The sequence below is a fragment of the Phascolarctos cinereus genome, unplaced genomic scaffold (genome assembly GCF_003287225.1).
Source record: "Phascolarctos cinereus isolate Bilbo 61053 unplaced genomic scaffold, phaCin_HiC Scaffold_1;HRSCAF=81, whole genome shotgun sequence".
Lineage (NCBI taxonomy): Eukaryota > Metazoa > Chordata > Mammalia > Diprotodontia > Phascolarctidae > Phascolarctos > Phascolarctos cinereus.
The window spans coordinates 170,359,608-170,383,480 of NW_027555514.1; the positions used below are offsets into that span (position 1 = coordinate 170,359,608).

The following is a 23,873-nucleotide window of genomic DNA, read 5'->3' on the forward strand; positions in this document are numbered from 1 at the left end:
TTCTGCCAAAGTTTTTAGGTGTTGCAGTCTACAATGGCAGAGATAGGGAGATGGGAGTATCAACATGGACTGAAATCATAGATCTGAAGCTGAAGCAGTATACTGCATAAGTGAATACTGAATGAGAGCTCATGAGTGAGCTCTAGAGAGAGAAGCCAGAAATGTAGATCCACTTTAATCTGTATATATGGTGACTGGACAATAGCAGATAGGGTAGTGACTAATACAGGAAACCAAAAAGACAGATAAATTATAGTGTAGAACGCCTCTATAAAGATGAGGAATCACTGTTCTTTCTAGTTTTCCTTTGCCTTTCAAAGCTTGATTACTTAGCCATTTAAACTTTTCCACTTACTTAAAAATACCACTTCTTCTATTATCCTATTCTAATGACTCATTCTAGAACTGGAGTGACCCAGGGTTCTCCAAGGTTGTGCCAATGGAGTGCAGACTTTGTCAGGTCCTGCTATACTTGAAAAAACCTTAGTATAGTTCTGGTGACAATGTAACTGTGATCTGGGAACCAACCCTTGCTAAGCACAGATATGTTTATCACCAGAAAGTTGGCCATCCATCATTAGTGTAGACCCCATGTATCGGTATTACGGGAGAAAACAGCAAGGCAGCCCATTTGTCCAGATTATAGAGTGTGTGGAAAGAAGTGATGTGTAACAAGGCTGGAAAGCTAAATTGGGATTTGGCTGTGAGGAGCTATAACAGAGGGGTTTATATTTGCTCCCGTAGGTAACAGGAAGCCGCGGGAGTCTACTGAATAGAAGTTAGGTGGTGGTTTGTGTTCAGTACTGAAGTGAAACAAGACAATTTTATTTCATTCAGCAGTTAAAAGGAGATTTACTTAAGCATAGGAGCAGAAAAATTTTTTAAAACTACATAGTGCTTATGACGTGCCAGGCACCGTGCTATATAATAACATTATATATAAAATAGATACATCCTGTATAATTATATAATCATGTTATCTAGCACATATATGATATATAGATATCTAAAATATATGTATACATAATATATACAATAATATATAATATTGTGTCTAACATATTAATATATAATAATATAATATATTAATACATAATACAAACAATAATATATAAAACAACACAGTTATACATAGTATATATAGCACACTATATATAATATAATATATGATACATATAATATATAATATGATATGCTATACCATAAAGTGCTTCATAATTATCATTTCATTTAATCTTCACAACAGCTTGGGAGGTAGGTGCTATTATTATCCTCATTTTACAGATGAGGAAACTAAGGCAAACAGCAGTTAAATGAATGCACAGCTAGTTAAGTGTCTGAATCTGGATTTGAACTCAGGTCTTCCTACCTCCAGGCCTAGCACTGTATCTGCTGCACCACCCAGCTGTCGATCATGCATTAAGTATACCATGAATTGATTCACTTGAGCAAAGTTTCTCTGCTTCTGAGTTGCCCGTGATGGTCCATCATCCAAGCCTCTGAGAGAGACCAGAGTTCCTTGTGGCTGTTTTGTATTCAGGCAACAAGCAGGTAATATCAAAGGCCCAAATCCTTAGTCCCCCGAGCCAGTAAAATATCAAGGACAGTTTCCATACCTTTTAAGGAAAGCTAAGCTAATTGCATGGGGTACAGAGTTGGAGGAGGACATGGGATATATCCCAGGAGGATATTGTTCCTACTATCCTACCACATCCCTTGGTGGTAAGGTCCTTAAGGTCTTTGATAGGACTTTTCATCCCTTAAGTGACTTTAGGGCTAATTCTGGTCAACCCTAACCTTGGACATATAAAAAGCTTAACATAAGCATCTCTGAAGAGGACAAGAAAAAGAAGACAAAAATAGAAAGATAACAAAAACAATATAATAGCACCCTAAAGGACTCACTGAATATGGGAAAATGAAGACCAAAATTCCCAGGCTCCCTCTGAATATACGCAGATAAACGTCCTGGAAGGACCAAGTCCTAGATTGAAATGATCTAGTCTACGTGGTAGGTGATGCCAAATCATCATGGCTCCCGGGGGTTAGGGTAAGATCAGGAATATGAGCACTGCTCTGAAGATGATGACACTTCCTACTTAGACACTGACCCTTGTTATGGGTCAGGAGAGCTGCCCTCCAGCACTGTTCCAATGGCCAGGACCTCCCCATCCCTGGAGGCCTCTGACTCTGGGGATAGGGATAATAACACATCTTTGCTCCTTTCTAGGCCTTTTTTCTGTGAGAGCCGGGGGGAGAGGGGGGCACTTTCACTTCTGTTTGTTGCCAGAAAGCAATTTCTCTCCCACAAATGACACCCCCTGGTCCTCCCAGGGTGTGGTAATGGCAGCAGTGTGGGAGGGTTCTATTAGTTCTAAATTTTGGTAAGGAAATTTAGTAAATTTGCTTTTGCCACTGCCCATGCCAGTGCCCACTCTGCTGGGGCCCACAGATCTATCTTCCCAGCTGCTGCTACTGGGGCTAGTGCCACTGTCCGCTCACACTGCCACTGTGGCCCATAGTTGCTGCCCACTCTGCCAAGCTCAATTGATAACCCCCTGGGCGCTGTCACAGGGCAGGATAACTGCCACCCCTGGGGCATGATTTTGGGCCTCTAGACCAGGGCCTAACTCAGCTTCCCTATGCCAGGGCAGGGCATCACTACAGGCTCATACAGCCACTGCTGGGGCCTGACTGTCCCCCGCCCCTGCTGAGGTTTGCCACTGCCCCCATGCCGGGGTAGAGACATAAAAACAAGGCAGGGCTTCCTCTGGGCCAGTATGCATGCTCTATCTGTCATGCATAAGCAGAAGTATTTCTGTCAGTGTGAAGAAGGGTACTTGTGGGCTGAGCTCTGCAGGGGCCCTCACTGGAAATGAGGGAGGGTGGAGGAGGTGAGAAAGAAGGAAAAAGGGAAGAGAGAGGAGGACAGGAAGAGGAGAGGGGGGAGGGAGAGAAGGAGGGAGGAAGGAGGGGAAAGAAAGGGAAAGAGGGAGAAAGGGAGAGGGGAAGGAGGGGGACAGAGACACACACAGAGATAGAGAGGGGGAGGAGGAGGATGAAAGAGAGAGACATAGAGACACAGAGAGAGAGAGCTGCATTTCACTGTGTGAGTGGAAATAGTCTTGCCTTTTAAATTTTGTAAACTGATGCAGCTCCTGCTGCCCCCAACAAATAAACTGAGGTGCAGTTGGCACATTTGTCCATATACCAACTTCAGAAAAGTCACTAGGTTCCTTTAGGGAAAAGTAAGCAAATTTCCTTTCAAATACTTTTAACAGGGCAGCTAGGTGGTGCAGTGGATAGAGTGCTAGTCCTGAAGTCAGGAAGATTCATCTTTCTGAGTTCAAATCTGGCTTCAGACACTTACTAGCTATGGGACCCTGGGTAAGTCACTTCATCTTGTTTGCCTCAGTTTGCTCATCTGAGCTGGAGAAGGAAATGACAAATCATTCCAGGATCTCTGCCAAGAAAAGCCCAAAATGGAGTCATGAAGAGTCGGATACAACTGAGCAACAATCTTTCAACAAAGTCCACGTGGCACAGCTCCCAGTGACCACCAAAATGTTACATAAAAGATCTCAAGCAATTGCTTAAGCAGTTTTTAAGACTATCCCAAAATTAAAGACTAAGGAGATGGAGAAAATAGGCCCTGACCCAGACCCAAGGCTACAAGGTGGTGATTCTGGAGAACACTGTCAATCCCAAATACAAGAAATTATACAAATTTAACTGTCAATGGCTGGCTGCAATTTTTTTCAAGTTAGAGTTTTTATGACACAGCACATGTTTTCATCAATCTCTCCTTAAATGGCAATCTAACAGTTTACTCTCTAATTGTTCAGGTGTGGGGGATACCCCATAGTTAGCAACCATCATCTCTAAAGGCATCACCAAAAGCATGAAACCCAATTTCGGCTCACCTTCCTTTGCACTCCTACATCAAGAAGATGATTCAATTCTAATCCTACTGACTATGCAAATTGTTCTGGGCTAGGTGCATGCTGGTAAATGTTTTAACAACCAGCTCTCAAAAATATATATGTATATATGTAATTTAAGTTTAATTAATCACTCCCTTCTCTCCTCCCCACTCTGCCCCCTATCCCATAGTTAATGTTTAATATTAGAATGATATGAGACATATATTGACAACTCAAAAGTTAACCGAAGGATTCACTTAGCCATAGCAAGAGAACTATGTTTGGGGCAGCTAGGTGGTGCAGTGGATAGAGCTCTGGCCTTGGAGTCAGGAGGACCTGAGTTCAAAGCCAACTTTAGAAACTTATTAGCTGTGTGACTCTGGGCAAATCACTTAACCCTGTTGCGTACCCCCCCAAAAAATTTTTTAAAAAGAGAGATGTTCAACAAATATATGCATCAAAGAGAAAAAACTAGCCTGACATATTGGTTGAATGGGTTAAGATATTTCTCCCACTATGTGATCAAAAAAATGTACTTTAGGAATGAATTAATGAGCTTTGCAAACTTTAAAGTATTATATAAGTGTCAGCCATTATTATTATTCATTTTTTAATTGAAGTTCTTTTGGGTTTGGCCTATTTCTTCTTTTTTTAACTAGATCTGTTATTTCATCAGTATATGGAGCTACTGGTGAGGAACTTCCTCTACTAATACAAATCAGCACATCCTCTGTAATTTCCTGGGCCCCTGCAAAGTTAAATGATTACCCACACAGCCAGTATTTCAGACACGAGGCCTGAACATATCTTCCTGGTTCTGAGCCCACCACTTGCTTTCTGTTCTCTACACCATGCTACCTTGGTCTAAGGTCTTAGTGAGTTGACTTGAATGGTTAATGTAAGTATTGCAATATAGTGGTTTTGTTAATGGAGAAATGGAACAGAGTCAAGAGATATTGTAGGTTTGGAATTGACAGGGCTTGGCAACTGATCAGAAATGGGGAGAGTGTTGTTGTTCAGTTGTGCCCAACTCTTTGTGACTCCATTTTGGGCTTTCTTGGCATAGAAACTGGAGTGGTTTGCCATTTCCTTCTCCAGCTCCTTTTACACATCAGGAACTGAGACAGAGTTAAGTGACTGCCCCAGGGTCACGCAGCTAGTAAGTGTCTGAGACTGGATTTGAACTCAGAAAGATGTCTTCCTGATTGTAAGCCCAGTGTTCTCCCCACTATACCACTTAGCTGCCCATCAAGAGTGTAGAGTAGAGGATAACTCAGGTTGTAGCCTCCACAGAGATACTGGCTGACTGACTATATAAGAAATGACAAGATTTGGCAATGAACTAGATAGTGTGATGAGTGAAAGTGAGGAGATGAGGATGACACAGAGGGTACAAAAATGGGTGTTGGAAGGCCTGTGATATCCTTGACTATAATATGGATGTTAAGAATAGGTGTGGATTGAAGGGGAAATATAATGACTTCTGTTTTGAAAGTATTGCAGTTGAGATGCCCGTGGAACATTCAGTTGGAAATTGCCAATAGGCAGTTGATAATGTGGGATAGGAGAGAGGCAAAGGCTAACTATACAGATGTAGGAATCATCTGCATAGAGATGATAATTGAATCAGTGGGAAGTGCTGTGAGTACGGTGACAAAGATAAAAAGGTCCTAGACAGAACTTCAGGAAACAGCCATAATTGGTGAGCGTGGATGAAGATCCAGCAAAGGTGCCCGAGAGAATGGTCAGACAGATAAAAGGAGAACCAAGAGAGAGTAGTGTCATAAAAACCTAGACAGCAGAGGTGATTCAGGAGGAGCAATGTTAAATGCTGTAGAGAGATCAGGAAGGATGATTGAAAAACAGGCGAATAGATTTTATAATTAAGAAATCACTATTAATAACTTTGGAAAGAGCAGTTTTAGTTGATGATGAGGTTGGAAGCCAGACTAAAGAGGGAATCTAAGTTTCTAGAGGGCTTTGTATATGTGCCTTCATTGATTAGCACAGTGTTTGGCACATAGCAAACACTAAATAACTTTTTTTTTTCATCAATTCATCTAGTTCACTGACTCATAATCCAGAGAAACCACTTCCCTCCCCTTGGGAAAAACCAGAACATTTGCCTATCTCCAATTCTATTTTCCACAATTCCTCAATCCCATCCACAAAATTTTTCAATATACTGAAATGTAATTTGTTTGGGCTGAGACTTGAATTAATTGAGGACATCTGGAGGCTCTCTTTCTATCTCCTTACTCTAATTGGCTTTCAATTCCAAATTTTTTCTGTTTGTTCTTTCCGGATCTTAGGTCATTATTGCACAGTGGATATGGGGGCTAAAAGTTTGAAAGTTCTAGAGATCCTGGGAAGCTTTCAAGGACTATGTCAGCAGAGTCCCTAGAGCAACAGTGGTAGAAGATTCTGTATCTGAGAGGATGGCCACCAACAAAAGTACTGGCACAAACTTGTCCCATGTTACCAGGAGACAAATGCCAGGAATGGTTGGATGGTGCAATGCCAAGGTGAAATATGGAATTCCTGAGCATCAGTCTTGAAAAATTGTCTGAGTACAGGACTAAGAAGAGTAGTGCCCTTTCCCCTGTGGGATCACCTGAGTGGTCTCTCAAAGCTATGCGTATAAAGCTATGGGAGGGTAAAGAAGTGGGAGATCAAAGTGGCCTTGAGTGTTTGGATAAAGCCTTGTGAAGAAGGTAGGACTAAACAATATACCTAGGGAAATATTTGAATACTGGAGAGAATTTCAATAGGGAAAATTGTAGGAGTCAGAAATCAAAGATAGTTTAGAGAATAGTGAAAAAAAAAATTGTGGAGTGGTCTTATTGGGAAATAAAGTTGATGGACAAAGTGGGGCCAAATTATAGCCTACCTTTGGATGCCAGGCTAAAGAGTTTTAACCTTATCCTGTAGACAATGGAGAATCATTGAAAGATTTTGAACAGTGCAACAAAATGTTGGAATTTGGATTTTACAAAGACTATCCTGGTAACTGAATGTGGTTGGATTGCAGAGGTAAGGGAGAAATTAGAATCTAGGAGACCACATCCAGGGCTGCTTTATTGGTCCAGCTCTGCAGGGAATACTACGGAAATAGTATTTGGTTTGAAGTCAGGAGACTTGGGTTCTGCCATTTACTGGATGGCTTTGAGGCAAGTCATTTTGCCCCTAGAAGAGAAGAACTACCTTGCCTTTTTCACAGGGTTATTGTGAGGACCAAATGGGATAATAAATAACAAAGCACTTTGTAGCTTGTAAGACATTATAAAAATATAATTTGCAGTTATTAACATAATGAAAACTTAAACTAAGATGGTGCCAGAAGGAATGGAGAATTAGGGACATATAGAAAAGATTTTTGAAGAAAGAATTAGTTTGAGAAGTATGGCATTTGCTTCCGTAAAAAGCAGTTAACCTAGGTCAGAGATACTATGTAAGTCACAAATGTTCATATTTTATGTTTTTTACCTTTAAGCAGACCTAGAATTCTTGCCTTATTTGTAGGGATATATTAAATATATTGTAGGGATATAGGTTAAATGCTGATAGGGATTAATATTTAAACCCTTTTCTTGGAAGTCTCATTCTTATTCAAGGCGCACTTGATCTTGTTTCTATTATGTCTAACTGAGCCTATTGTCCAGTTATTAGCTGAGTCTGGAATTCTAATAAAAGTGTCCTTGCAGTAGCAGGGATCCACTGGGGGAAATTTCATGTGTTCTTTGAAATAGGCACCTGGGAAATTTGCCTAAACTTCAAAGGGGATTATGCATGGTACAAAGAATAAAAGAGAAATTTTGGTATGCCCTGTGTAGAAAGGGACACCTAGAAAATGTTGTCCAGACCACAGTAGGGATGGTCTTATGAACTAATAGAGTTGTGAGATAGTTTTCATTCTAAACAGTCTGATTTCTCATCAGTGGGTGAAGGGATAACTTCCAGGAGAGCCCAGGTCCCTAATCCTGTAGGATTAGTTATTAGAACTATGCTTTTTTTCCGAGATAGAAATCATGATTTTCTTTTCCTTTTTGGGGTATTCAACTATTAACCCCACTCTATGAGTCCAGAGAAGATGTGGTCCCTTAGTGGAAGAGGGAGACAGCAAAATTCACCACCCTTCCCATTCACATAGAGCTGATTTGTAAGCACCAAGCCATATCCATTCATCTTCTCACTTAAGGGGTGAAGAGCTGATTGCCAGTGAACCCCAGGTCCTCAATCCCTTTGGGGAAAGCCCCTTGTGGTCTGAGAAGCTCTGTAGGGACCAGATTTCCTTCTGAGATAGTGGATCCCCAAAATTTAGGTCTCCAACCTAAGGTATACAATCCTGGGTAAAGAATCTCTCCAGAGGATTCCAGCAAATGTGAAGTATTTCATTTTTAATTCTGGATACTTCCTGGTCCATAGTAAGCACTTCATAAATGTGCTTCTCTCTCTCTCTCTCTCTCTCTCTCTCTCTCTCTCTCTCTCTCTCTCTCTCTCTCTCTGTCTCTCTCTCTCTCTCCCCCCCCCCCATCTTTCTTGTGTCTCTCTGTCTCTATCCATCAAATTCACTAGGGTACTTCTTTCTATCTCCTAAAGGAGAAAAACAACACGAATTCTTTACAATTCCTTTGTGTTGGCCCATCAAAGTCTGGAAAGGGGGAACCCTTCTCTAGGTGTGAATAGGCTATTCAGGATATGAACCATCCAAGGATTCACATACCCTTTACAAGCTGTGAATGAAACCACAAAGAATCTGAAAGTAACAAGACCTAACACCCCCTAGTCTCTGTTACCTGTTTGGAAGGACCCGATTAATCAGGGATACCCTGATCCATTTCTGCTACACTAATGGCACCCTGTTCAGCACTGCACCTCACACCACACCAACCTTTTTTTTTTTTTAATTAAAGAGCCTAGGTACTTGCTTTCAGTTCTCTGTTTAATGTGTGTGGTATGCAGTTTTGGACAGGACCCAGAGAAATATGAAGAAAAGTTTCCACCCATATAACTAACCTGATGGAAATTATTGACCCCTTGACTTTGAGGAACTCACTTCCAGGTGAAAGAACATGTAAGATTAATATCAAGAGAAAATGCATGTTATCAGCTTCTGCTTTCTCTATTCCCTGCCACCCCCCCATTCCCATCTACGGAGACAGTACCAAGGGCTTAACATAACTTTGTTGTGACAGAAGAAAAATAGTTGTGTTGGTACTTCTAGTAGACAGTGTTAATTGAATGTTATTTTAATGCATTCTTTAAATACAGGGTTAAAGGAATGGGAAGAGGGGACATTCTGAAGTTCCTGGGGTGGGGTGGGGGGAGGGGAAATCATATATTGCTGCTGCGCTGTAGTCCAAAAATAGAAAAGCAGTATGTCAGAAAGGACGTAAATGGTAGTGTTCTGAGATCACCCACTTAACAGTGTTGACTTAGAAGAACTAGCCAGATCATGCTGGAAAATTCCATTCCAGTATTTAAATGAGACTCAGTTGATTCTGGAACTGGCTTTTCAGACTCTAAAAAGCTAGCCTGAGAACTTGTGTGGGGAGTTACTTCAAAATTGAACACAGCCATCTTTTTGTTAGGAGGAATGTACGGGATGCAATAAAGCAGGGGTTCTTAACCTTTTTGTGTGCTGTGAAGAAGCCTGGTGAAGCCTATGGATCCCTTCTCAGAGTAATATTTTCTTAATGAATTAAATTAAAATGCAAATGAAACCAATTATATTCAAATACAGGTAACCAAAAAAAAGTTCACAGACCCTAGGTTAAGAATTTCTGCTAAAGGATGGGAGGGCACAAAAGCTGAAGTGATAACAAAAATATAAAGCTCTTACTTTATCCTCGTATCCCATAAAAACCTTTTATTTAGGAATTTCCTTTTTCTCCCCCCTTACCTGCCCTCTAGTGGAGATAGATGTTAAGGAAATGGTCAAAAGGCAAAGAACCAAAGAAGGAAGCCCACAAGTGATCTTGGGAAGTCAGTAATTGGTCTGCAAATTTAAAAAAAGTTTTTATTATATTACTGGGATAGATTATAAACTGGCAGGAATCTGAGATACTAAAAGCCCTAAAATTCCATGACTCTCTATCTGCGAGTTATGGATTCATGAAAGGAACCAAGGGAGAGAATTCAGCCTAACAGCAATCTCATGGCTCAAATCTCCAAAGACAAAGGTTGTAACATGGAAATTTGGCTGCCAGTTCACTTGCATTTGTCCTATTATTATGTTAATGAATACCTTACTCCTCAAGATGTAAGCCTCAACAAAAGAATCCACCAAATTGATACCAGCCTCAAATCCGAAAGTTCTTAGAAACAAATGGAATGACTAATACGGAAATGTTTTACATGATTGAACATATATAACCGACATTGAATTGTTTACAGTCTTAGGGGTAGGGAAGGTAAAGAAGGGAGGGAGAAAATTTGGAACTCAGAATTTTTAAAAAATGTTAAAATTTGCCTTTACATGTAATTGGAAAAATTACAATAAAAAACAAAACAAAACAAAACAGAGTTTATAGCAATTGCAAATAACCTTTTTGCTGATGACTTTTGAGATGTGCTACTGTTATGGAGGAAATTCCTGGAGCCACACAGTGCTTATACAGTTGTTCTAGGAAGGACTCCAGTGAAACAAATAACATAAAGATGAAAACACTTATAAAACCATACTGAGGGCTAGGTTATAAATGTCCCTGTACCCTATTCATTGAGTTACGGCCAGGCCAGCACCTTCTTGAGTAGTTTGTTCTCAAAATATTGACCCTGATCAAGAGAATCTTGGCAGAGGAGTAAAAGAGAAATAATTCTCCTATAGCACCTTTGGTACAATGCAAACTTTCTGGATCCTGGTAGATAGGACTACATATCATTAGTGGAATGATTTGTCAGCATGTATAAGGGACACCTGATTGCCTGAGAGATATCTGAGCCCTGTGAAACTGTGCATGGGCATAAGTAGTACAAAAGAGAACTTTGAGAGAGCCAACCACTGAAAATCAGGGACATGGTGGGGTCCTGCTTCCCTGCGTGTTTACAACTACAGAGATATCCATTCTGCCATTCAAAAGTCCTCATTTGTCTGTTTAGACTGCCTTTGTCAAAATCTTTCGACCATCTGAAGCCACACCTCCCTCAAGTACCACTCAGAAACTCAGGTTTTTCTGAAATCTGCCTGTTCATCATTTCTTATAACATAATAATATTCTATTACATTCATATACCACAACTTGTTCAGCCATTCCCTAATTGATGGGCATCCCCTCAATTTCCAATTCTTTGCCAAAGAATATGGCAATTCTTGGAAATCGAGGGGATGCCCATCAGTTGGGAAATGGCTGAACAAGTTGTGGTATATGAATGTAATGGAGTACTATTGTGCTATGAGAAATGATGAGCAGTCCACTTCAGAACTGTCCACTTCAGAACAGTCTACTTCAGAACAATCCACATCAGAAAAACCTGGAAAGACTTATATGAACTGATGCTGAGTGAAGTGAGCAGAACCAGAAGAACATTGTATACAGTAACAGCCACACTGTGTGATGACTGACTTGGCTCTTCTCAGCAACATAAGGATCTAAGACAACTTCAAAAGACTCATGATGGAAAGTGCTATCCACATCCAGAGAAAGAACTATGGAGTCTGAATGCAGATTGAAGCATGCTGTTAGATTTTTTTTCTTTTGTTGTTTTGTTTCTTCTCTCTCATGGTTCCTCCTAATTGGTTCTAATACTCCTTTACAACATGACTAATGTGAAAATATGTTTAATATAAATGTGTATATATAAAGCCTATAACAGATTGCATGCTGTCTTGGGAAGGGGGGAGTGGGTGGAGGTGGAGAAAATTGAAAACTCGAAAGCTTTAGTTGAAAACTAAGAAAAAAATTAAATTAATTTTAAAAATATTTTATAAAAGAACAAAGAACACATAACAACAACAAAAAGAAATGATGAGCAGGCAAACTTCAGAAAAACCTGGAAGGACTCATATGAACTGATGCTGAGTGAAGTGAGCAGAACCAGGAGAACATTGTACATAGTAACAGCCACATTGTGTGATGACTAACTTTGATACTTATCTCTTCTTAGAAATGCAAGGATCTATGACAGCTCCAAAAGACCCATGATTGAAAAATGCTGTCCACATCCAGAAAAAGAACCATGGAGTCTGAATGCAGATTGAAATATATTATTTGCTCTCTCTCTCTCTCTTTTTTTTGTTTCTTCTTTCGAGTTGTGTGGGACAGAGACCATTTACTCAAAAATGAAAACAAAGACTTAGATACCTTGAAAGTAGAAAGGAGTTTATTGCTTTCTTGTGAGAAAGGGTACGGCTGCTGGTAACCATTGCCAGCCAGGAGAGTACGAGTTTGTTACAGAAATCAAGGCTTATTTATACCCTAACTTGAGCTCCTCCTCCCTAACCCCTTTCCCTTATCCCTTTTGGCTGGGCTTTCATGGGGTACAATCTATTCACAGAGACACAAGTTTGCCCAGAGACAAGAAAAGTCAGTAAGTTTTTCAAGGGCAAACAATTCAGGTTGGGGGTAGGGCTATTCTTTCTGCTAAGTACTTAAAAACAGGGTCTGAGTGGGGGAGGGTTTTGAAATCAACAATCAAGAACTATTAACAAGAATTGTTGACCCTTTGAGGGGGCTTCACTTCTGAGAGATCATCTCTCACATCGTGGTTTCTCCCATTGGTTCTAATTCTTCTTTACAATGTGAAGATAGGTTTAATGTGAATGTACATGTAGAGCCTATATAAAATTACATGCTTTCTTGGGGTGGGGAGAGGGAAGAGATGGGGAGAAAACTTGGAACTCAAAATTTTATGAAGTAAATGCTGAAAACAAAATATAAATTAGTTAATTTAAAAAAAAAAGAATATAGCAATTCAGCAAATAGTTAGAGGCTTGTCCTTCAGGGAACCACCCAGCCTGAGCAGGCAGAGGTGTTGCAATAACATGTTGCTGATAATGTTTTTATCCTCAGGCAGAAAGCTTCTCCTTATCATCTCCAAAAGCTCATTGCTGCTTATGCTCTCCAGGTAAGTAGTTTTCTTTGCACAATTGAGAACACAGGATTAACATTTCTTGCATACATCTGCTGCTGTCTAAAGCCAGTAGAACCTCACCCACTCGAGATCCAAAATTTTCTCTTGGCCCAGATTCCAATGCCATCATGGAGTACTTCTGTCACCATAGATTAGAAGGTCTTGGGTGCACTAGCTACTTTTTTTATGCACTGTATAAGATTCATTATATGGGGGCAACTAAGTGGCGCAGTGGATAGAGTGCTGGCCCTGGAGTCAGCAGGACTTGAGTTCAAATGTGACCTCAGACACATAACACTCACTAGCTGTGTGACTCTGGGCAAGTCACTTAACCCCGTTGCCTCATATATAAAAAAAAAAAGATTCCTTATATCCCAGTGCTATAAAATGGAATTCTAACTTCTACCACTTTTTCAATAGGAGATCTAAGCCTGATTCTCTGGTCATTCTCCCTTTCCCTCCTTTCTCACACACATACACATTTTTTTTAAAACATATGTCATTTTATTCTATAGCTGACTTCACTGTCAATTACCCATTGACAATTAGGGCAAATAAGATGTCTAAAGCTCCAAAAGGAGTTTCTTGGGTTAATGGTCCTCAGTCTTTTGTTAGATGCAACAGATTTGTAGTAATCATCATTTTATTGGCACCAAACTTTAGGATGGTCAATGGGTTTTCCTGGTTCATCTAAAGCTAATGCTGGTGACTATGCAAAAGAAGTAAACCAAATCCTTTAACACCTGCTTACACTTCCTGTCTGGACAACCTTCAAAAGACACTGTCAGGCTGATTTGCCCCCTCCTATCCTTCTGGTTATAGTTCTCAGACTACAAATGAAAAGATTTATATTGATGGCACGGTCCTTCATAAGTCTCCAATAGTAGCCACAAACCCCAGAACTGTCTCCAGGTCTTGATATTCCTCAAATGTGGCCAGCTGACAATGATTTCTGTCTTTGTCTCCATGAGGAATATAACTTTGAAAAGGTGCTGCTGGGCCAGTAGGAGACACTGCATCCAGTGGGGAATGGAGATAACACATTCCAGACAGACTTAGGTACAGGGAGGCAGCTTCAAGGACCTCATTAATCAAGAGTCAAGTTGTGGAGAGGAGACTCTGAGAAACCAGCTGAACACCCCGCCAGCAGAGATGCTGTACATGAGAGAAGCTGTGTGAGAAATCTACAAAGAAAGAAAGAGTTTCCAGACCATGAAGCATTAGAAGTTATGAACTGCCTTTTCAACAGGTAGTGTAGTTGATAAAGTTCTGGGCCTGGAGTGAAGACCCGAGTTTAAATCTGGCCTTAGACACTTACATGTGTGACTCTGAGCAAGTCACTTGCCAGCTCTTTGCCTCAGTTTCCCTAACTGCAAAATGTAAATAATAACAGCACCTATTTCTCAAGATTGTTGTGAGGGCCAAACAAGATAATATTGGTAAAGTGCTTGGCACAGTGCCTGGCATATTATAGGCAGCATATAAATGCTTATTTCCTTCCTTTCTCCCTTTCTCCCTCATTACCATTATAATCTACACATATGCTTCATTGCCATTATAGCCTATGTTTGAGACTGTTCTTCCTGTGGACATTATGTGTACAAGGGGGCAGCTAGGTGGTGCAGAGTATGATGGAGTGCCTTGCCTAGAATCAGGAAGACTCATCTTCCTGAGTTCAAGTCTGGCCTCAGACACTTACTAGCTGTGTGACTTTGGGCAATTCACTTAGCCCTGTTTACTTCCGTTTTCTCGTCTATAAAATGAGCCAGAAAAGGAAATGGCAAACCATTCCAGTACCTTTGCCAAGAAAACCCCAAATAGGGTCATGAAGAGTTACACACAACTGAATAACAACAAAAATGCCCTAGGTTTATGGGGAGAAGTTTTATAACTGCCATTATTGCTATGTCATCCAAGTAAATGCCTTTGCCAGGAGCTACTAGTGCAGGGGTGGGGAACCTTTTCATGTTGGAAGGCAGCATTAATATTTAGCTGTAATCAAATAAGGCCACATTCAAGAAACTTCAATTAGATATACTTTAAAATGTCCATTATTTTGTAAAAATCTAACTATTATGCACTTAATCATTTAAAAAAAGAATGTTAATTTTAAAGTTAACTCACCTTTTAGTGACTTTGTTGTGGCTGCTTTTTGTTGGAAAGCATTTGAATATTTGGTTGCAGCATGGAGGTCTACCATTTCAGTTGATCCTCTAGATTGGTATCAGTCATTTGTAACCTTAAGGGTGTCTCGATTTTGGTTAGGAGGAGAACTTAGATGCACAGCAACAAGCGGTTGAAAAGCAAGAAAACATTTTTCAAGCATTTTGCCGAAGGCATGAGTATTCTACTTAATTTTTCCATATTTCAATTGGATCAAAATTAGCATCAGACAAAATGTCATCTACTGAGAGCTCAATCAATTCTATCTGTAGTTCTCTAGGTGCCTTGGTGACATCAGCTAGGCGAGACCAAAATGCTAATTTGAGTGTGATGTCATGATCCTCAAAGTCAGTTAACCTTTCACTGTATTCTCGAATTAATACGTTTATAACAGCTGTGTATTCTTCAAATGAGTCACATATATCATCCTGCTCATCAATGACCTTTGCTAACTGGGGAAAATGTTCATCTGAAATTTAAAGAGAATTTTTTCAAAACGCTTGGATTTTTTTTTTGCCACATATCACATGTACAGATTTAGTTTTACCTTGCAAAGAAATATTGAGGCCATTTTGATTTGACATGATATCACACAGAAATGCAGCATTCCTATAGAAATCTCCTTTGCATAGTTCACATTGCTGATTCCGTTCTTCATGAAATGTAACTATCTGTTCTCACAGAGATAAAATTTTGGCTAACACCTGTCCCTGCAATAGCCAACACCCTTTAGAATGATACGGCAAACCCACACTGAATACCTCCTTGTTCAACTTTAGCATGTTATGAAGATGGCGATGCCATGTTGCATTTGCAAGAATGTAGTTAACAATACTTATAACTTGTTGCAAAGTGTCACTTAAAGTAATAGCTTTAGCACAGAGACTTTGCTGATGCAAGATACAATGAAAAGAAATGAGAACATCTGGATCTGTTAATATTTTTTTCAATCTATGCAATAAACCCTTCATGTTTTCCTGTCATGGAAGGTACACCATCTGTACATACACTCACTAAATTTACCAAATTCAGTCCAACTTCACAACATTTATCTTGAAAGTTGTTGAAGATATCTATTCCCCGTTTTCTGTTGCAAGAGTGCCCAAAGCAAATAACTCTTCACATAAAAAAAAAAATCTTCTGTCACGACCTGAATGAAGAATAAAACCTGTGCTGAGTCAGTAGTATCAGTTGATTCATCCAAAGTGATTGAATAATATATATTTTCCTTTTGAAGTTGTATGAAGTTGGTCTGTAAAGTTGAAGGCTAATTCATGCTGCTGATCAGTTATAGTTCTCCTTGAAAGAGGCAGTTGCAATTGGGTATGAAAAATCTATCTTATCCTACAGGAAAATAGGGGGGGAAATCATAAGGGGAGGGGGGAAATGATGGAAGAAAGGGCAGATTTGGGGAGGGGGTAATCAGAAGCAAACACTTCTGAGGAGGGACAGGGTCAAAAGAGAATAGAATAAACAGGGCGGTGGGATAAGATGAACGGAAATATAGTTGGTTTTTCACAACATGACTACTGTGGAAGTATTTTGCATGACTACATATATATAACCTGTATCAAATTGCTTTCCATCTCAATGAGGGTGAGTGAGGAGGGAGGAAGGGAGAGAATTTGGAACCCAAAGCTTTAAAAAAAATGTTAAAAATTGTTTTTACATGCAACTGGGAAATAATATATACAGGCAATGGAGCATAGAAATCTGTCCTGCCCTATAGGAAAATAGAATGGGAAGTGGATAAGAGAAGGGGAGGGTGATAGAAGGAAAGGCAGATTGTGGGAAGGAGTATTCAGAATGCATGTTGTCTTGGGGTAGGGGTAGAGGCAAGATGGGGAGAAAATTTGGAACTCAAAATCTTGTGGAAATGAATGCTGAAAACTAAAAATTAATTAATTAATTGAAAGAGGCAGTTGTTTGTACTTTGAAACATCATCAGGATCTAAGCATCCTACAACTTCAACAATGTATTTTTTTTCACAATTTCTACATCACTGAATGGCTTCCCTTTTTCCCCAAGCATATAAGGTTCTTTTTAAGTTGCTTTAGTGGCATTATTTCTAGGTCTTATTGCTGCTTAAAAGAGTTGCCTTTGCTTTTGCTTTTCATCTTTTAATTTCTGCAATACAACCTTTTGCACCTCTCCTAATTTAAAATATTTGTAGTCCTTATGAGTGTTATAATGCTGATGAGCACTGAATTCCTTCAATGTTGATATTGCAGTATCACAAAGCAAGCAAATCATGTTATCTTTAGCAGAAACAAAATAATATTACAATTCCCAATCCTCCTTAAAAAGTTGTTTTCTTCCTTCAGCATTCTCTTGGTCTTCTTTGATATGATGGGCTGTTAAGCAGACAGAATTAAAAAATACCATTGAGCTGTGCAACTATTTAAAAATTCTTCTTCAAACAGAAATAGTGCACCATTGTTAAAAGCTGATAACAGACTGGCACACTCAACCCTTATAAATTCTCACCAACCAGCCTTGTGCAATAGTAGCACCAGTCAGATGGGGAAGTTAGAACTAAATAATTAGCATGTAATTTAGCCCTTATGACTTACTAATGTTCTAATTGTGCCAGTCAGTCTGGGAGGATTATTTCATTGAAACTTATTTTATTCTTTGGTATTTTTAATATGTTCATTTTAAAAATAAAATAAAAATATAAAAGATGAACAAAAATGTATTAATAAAAATAAAAGGATTTGTTCTATAAAATTTGGATTGAGTCAAAAGGCCACACTTAAGGATTTAGAAGGCCACATGTGGTCTTAAGGCCACAGGTTCCCCACCCCTGTACTAGTGTCTACTGACTGACTGTTAATGGGAAGCCCACTGGTAGGAGACTTGTAAACTATAGTAATAAGAGTACTTACCAATAAAGTTACTCCTAGAACCCAAGGCAGGAACTTCCTTCCGGCTAATCACCCCAGGAGTACAAATTGGGGAATTGTTCAGAGGACTGCCACAAAATTATCTATCATAGAACTATTGATAAATTAGCTATTATAGAACTTATTCAATAAATACACTTTTATTACACTCCTACCATGTGCCAGGCACTATGCTAAGTACTAGTTCTTCCAGAGCTAGAAGGAACCTTGAGAGATATAATCATGATATCACGTACCCATGTAGATGCTAGTCTAACAGGTTCCTGTAGACATCCAGAGAAAGAGACTATGTGGCTTCCTTGGTTATTGGTTAATAAAAAAGAAGACATTTGAGGGGGAGGAAATACTACTTCTCATGCAGAAGAAATTTCTTCTTTATGTCAATCCTAAATTGATCATTTTGTTTTGGACCAGACCTGGGATTTCATTGGTACAAGTTACCTCCAGACAGGAAACTCCCTCTTCCAACGCAGATTGGCATTAATTTGTAATTTATAATCTTAAACATCATCTTTGGGTTTTGGAAGACTGTTTGACATGTCAAGGGTCAAAAAACCATTATGTGTCCAAGGCAGACCTTCTCGACTCCAAGGCCAATTTTCTACTATTCCCTGCTGCCTCTAGACTATAGTTTAATCCTATTTCCTTTTATTGTGGAATCAAGGAGAAAAAGAGCCTGTGACTGATACACCAAGTTAGGTCCAAAAGCCCAGCTCAATACAGAATTTCTCCAATTGAGTCTTCTTTAGAGAAAACTCAATTGTTAGCACAGTCTGGCGTCACCCTGAGGGACATCTACATTGAGTCCTCTTGTTCATGAATTCATGAAAATAACATTCAGGTGTTTCTAGTGCCAAAAAAATTCATCTCCTAGCACTACTAATAAAAAGATAGGTGCAATTAATTCTTGCTTTGTCACAACTAGGGAAAACAACATAATGCTAAGCCCCTAGCAATTTTTCTTCTGGTCCTCCAGATTTGGGAGGGAGTAAAAGTTATTGGAGAGAAGAGGAAGACAGGCTGGCAATGTTAGGGGTTCTTTCATCTGAGAGTAGTACCTTTGCTTTTTTTTTTAGAGGCAATCAGGGTAAAGTGATTTGCCCAGGGTCACACAGCTAATAGGTGTCCCCTAGCTGCCCCAGTTTTACTTCTTCTTGAGGCACTTCAGGTCACACCCTGTCCCTTTAGGCCACCTTCCAATACAGAACCATGTATCTCATTTACTCTTCTCCTGCTGTGCTAAGATTGCTGCATCTAGTTCTTAGCCCAACAGCTAAGCATACCATGGGCTTCTTTGGTAATGCCCTGTGCAGCAGGTACTGTGTCATGGAGAGTCAGAGACTAATGAAGCTCTCCAGCTATCCATAGGCTACCTGGAATTCTTGCTGTTCCCTTCAGCTGCTGTGTAGTGTGAGCTGAACTAAAATCTAACAGTCCTGGGAGTAGGGAGGAGAAGAGAAGAGGAGCGGAGGTAAACAACTGCTGAACTTGCTAAAGCAATACTTGTAACCAGGAGTGTATTTTTCTGCAGCACATAGGCAAAGTCAATAGAGGAAGCGGACACAGCATCTGCCAGCAAAGTATGTCACTGCTAAAAGCAATCTTGGCTTCTGATGAAGATACAAAGTCTACATCAATAATAGAGGAATTGATAGGATTATGGCTTTAAAAGTACGCTGCCTAATACACACACACACACACACACACACACACACACACTGATTGCATTAGAAGCATGACTTTCCATTCCATAATTCCCTTGTTATCTATTTGCTGTCTTTTTATTTTCCTTTTTTTTTCTTCCTCCCTCCTACTCACTTTCTCTAATCTTAAAACTATTCCCACACCAATAAAGCATGCACAATTCTAAGTCTGCTATAATGGGAAATCAAGTTGTTTTTCCAAGAGAGCTCAATAATGAAATGAGAATTAGACCAATTTATGTTCCTTGGGCCCATGTTCCTTAATGAAAATCCTACAGACAAGGCATAGCTGTGAAGGATCTGGAGTGGGTGCCAGCTATATCACTGAGACATCCATTAAGAAGTTCTGTGGTGAATGTTACAAAGAAAATTGCCCCAAAATAGAATTCATCTAAAAGAAATAAAAGTTATTTAATGAGTATGGGCAGGCTGCTTTATTGCAACAAACTCATTCAATTTAATTCAACAGGCCTTTATTCAGCACCTACTATGTGTGTTTGTATGAAATATGTATCATTGCAATATTCATTTAGGCCATTGGAAGAATCCTACTCAAGTATTTCTTGCTACTTCTTTCCCTCACCATCTACCAGTCAGTCAGAAGAGTGACCCCCTAGGGACAGGTCCCATCCAATCAAGAGGGGAGGAAATAGCTGGGAAATACTTGAGTAGGATTCCTCCCATGGCCAAACTGAATATTTGAATGTTATAAGTGATGGAGCAGCAGAATATAAATGATAAGAAATTAGTAGATTATGTGAGGCACCTAGGTGGCAACCAAGGCACCTAGGTGGCACAGCGGATAGAGTGGCTGGCCTTACATCAGGAAGATCTGAGTTCATATCCGGCCTCAGATACTAGCTGTGTAACCCTGGACAAGTCCTTAACTCTGTTTGTCTCAGTTTCCTCATCTGTAAAATGAGCTGGAGAAGGGCAGGGTAAACCATTCCAGTATCTTTGCCAAGAAAATCCCAAATGGGGTCACGAAGAGTCAGATAGGACTCAACAACATTAACAACAACCCTCTGCAAATAGATATGACTGAAATAAATGAACAACATCTAATAAAGATGGCTATTCTTGAGTGGAGAGTTCTCTCTCTCTCTCTGTCTCTGTCTCTGTCTCTCTCTCTCTCCATATATATATATATATATATATATATATACACACATACATACATATATGTGTGTATAAATATACTGAACATAACTATAACTGAGCAACATCTAACATAGATGGCCATTCTTGAGTAGCGTGTACTGTCTCTCCCCACATATATACATACATATGTGTATAAACATAACTGGACAACATCTAATATAAATGGCCATTCTTGAGTATACTTTCTCTATCCACATACATACATACATGTGTGTATAAACATAACTGAACAATATCTAATATAAATGGCCATTCTTGAGTATACTTTCTCTATCCACATAATACATATATATGTGGGTATAAATATGCTGAAAATACATACTGAATATAACTATAACTGAACAATATCTAATATAGGTGGCCATTTCTTTTTTTTGCTTTTTGGCTAGGCAATGGGGTTAAGTGACTTGCCCAGGGTCACACAGCTAGTAAGTGTCAAGTGTCCGAGGTTGCATTTGAATTCAGGTCCTCCTGATTCCAGGGCCGGTGCTCTATCCACTACAGATGGCCATTCGTAAATAGAGTATACTCTCTCTCTCTCTCTCCACATACATATATACATACATACATATATACATACATATATGTGTGTATAAATATATTGAAAATACATACTGAATATAATTATAACTGAACATCTAATACAAATGGCCATTCTTGAGTAGAGTGCTCTCTCTTTCTTCTCTTTCTCTTTCTATACCTATTGTTAACAGGATATGTATGTGTGTGTGTGTGTGTACAAACATAATTGTTTTGCTCCTTACCACATCTAAATCCTCTGCTGTACAACTCCATCAAAGTACACTCTTTGCTTATCATTTCATAGAGATAAAGATACATAGATATACAGAGCTAGCTCTATAGCACTATTTGCACAAGGGCAAACATGGCAGAGGGAACCAGAAAAGTTCCCAAGATGACTCAGGTCTAAGGATGTCTGGAAAAGGCTTCTGACATCACAGTCACACTTAACCAAGAAAGGTTCTCCTTAACTTTGGAAATGAGATGAAAAGAAAGATAAGTAAGTTAGAAAATGGGAGAGGTATATACAGAAGGAGAAGTTAAAACAGGAAGGGGAGACAATGTAGAAAATGATGGGGAAAGCACAGAGAAGTGAAAGGAGCAATAAGCAAAGGGTGTACTTTGATGGAGTCTTGCAGCAGAGGATTTATAGTTTTCTGTGGTAAGGAGCGAAACAAGTGGAGAAGTTTACAGGAAGGAATTGGCCAGAGACAGTTAATGTGGTTTGAGTTGCAAAAGATGCTCATTTTGATACCAAATATAGACAATAGTGGTAGGTCCAGGGTTATCCCTCTGCAAAATTATAAAGAAAATGAATTTATTTTAACCACCCTCTCTAATATTCTCACTTTCTAAGCCATTTCCCCCCTCCTAGGCCACCTATTTCCATCTTCAGGTATCTAGTATCTTTATATCATCTTTCTTTTTGCCATCATAAAAGCCAGTTCCCAAGAATGGAGATAAACTTGCATGAATGTGTAAATTATAGACAAGACAATGTTTTTCTGACTCCCTAGTTTATTTGCACCTTAATAAATGACAAGCTATAAGCCAACTAATTAATTTCTAATTATGGAAATTCTTGCATTAGTCATCCAGTTGGAGAAATATATTGGCAGCTAGGCAGTACAGTGGATAGAGCACCAGGTCTGGAGTCAGGAAGACTCATCATCTTGATTTCAAATCTGGCCTCAGACACTTACTAGCTGTTGACCCTGGGCAAGTCACATAATCCTGCATGATTCCACTTTCTCCATTCTGGAGAAGGAAATGGCAAACCAGTCCAGTATCTCTGCCAAGAAAATCCCAAATGGGGTCATAAGGAATCAGACACAACTGAACAAAAACAACAAATTTGAATGGAGGGAAAAGAAGTACAGAGCAGACTTTTCTTACAGGGTCTGAAATTGACTCATTTTAAGTAGCTACTTTTTCTATGCTGGAATAGGAAGAGAACTTAGATGTCAATTAGTCTGACCCCTACCTGAATCATCATAATCACAATTCCCTGACAAGTGATCACCTAGCCTTTGTTTGAAGAATTCTAGCAATAAGGAGGTGACCTAGAATGGGCCCTGAGGTGACCCATTCCATTTTAGTGCAGTTCTAATGATTATAAAATGTTTCTTCATACTCAGTCAAAAATCTGTTTCTTGACAGCATCTACCCCCTGGTCCTAGTAGCACCAGAAAGTGAATATAGTGCTACAGATGGGGTCTGGCCATCATAGAAGAAAATAGGATTGTCACCTTTCTCCTTCTGAACACAATACTTCGGTCAGTCTGTTGAGGTTTTATGATGTGTTCTGGTGGAACCATCTCAAAGAATTCAGAGTCAGACCATCTCTAATCCAAGTATAGGCATTTATTGAGATTGACACCTCTGATGAAGTGCACTAAATTCCAAGAGGAACCAGCAACTTTAATGAAAGCAAGATGGATTTTTATAGGGTAAAGATGTAATTACATAACAGAAACTATGAATATTAAAAAGGCAGGAGGGGGTTTGTTAAGCCTCAGTGGAACTGCACATGCAGTTTCCCACAATGCATACAGAAAAACCCATGGGGGTGGGAATATATGTATGATAATGATGTTGTAATAAGCCTCTCTTATGTCATAAGTTCACCTAAAGGACAGCTTTTGCTATTAGTGCACAAGTGCCTACTTAGGAAAAGCCCTTCTAATGTCCACATCCTGCTTGGGCATCCTGTTGGTGCTGTTTTCTGACTGGCTGAATATTGTGGTCCTAAGACTAGATGGATGTCTAGTCTCACATCTCACAGCTGTTTCTGTGAGAAATATGAGTTCATGGACACACCTGTTGTCCTAGTGAGCCCTGAGGTATATATGAAGAAGTTAGGATATGGGGGGGCAGTGGCTAGGAAGGAGCAATGGGCTTGCTGTTCAGTGGGACCTATAAG

The 23,873-nt window shown here is 39.5% G+C and overlaps 1 long non-coding RNA gene across 1 annotated transcript; it reads right to left on the reverse strand.

Annotated features, from left to right (window-relative positions):
• Window positions 1-12,223: 12,223 nt before the first annotated feature.
• LOC144457520 (uncharacterized) lies at window positions 12,224-20,898 on the reverse strand. Its single transcript, XR_013486877.1, has 2 exons — window positions 15,120-20,898; window positions 12,224-14,179 (listed from the first exon to the last, which is right to left on the reverse strand). It is a non-coding gene; the product is annotated as an uncharacterized LOC144457520 (long non-coding RNA).
• Window positions 20,899-23,873: the final 2,975 nt, after the last annotated feature.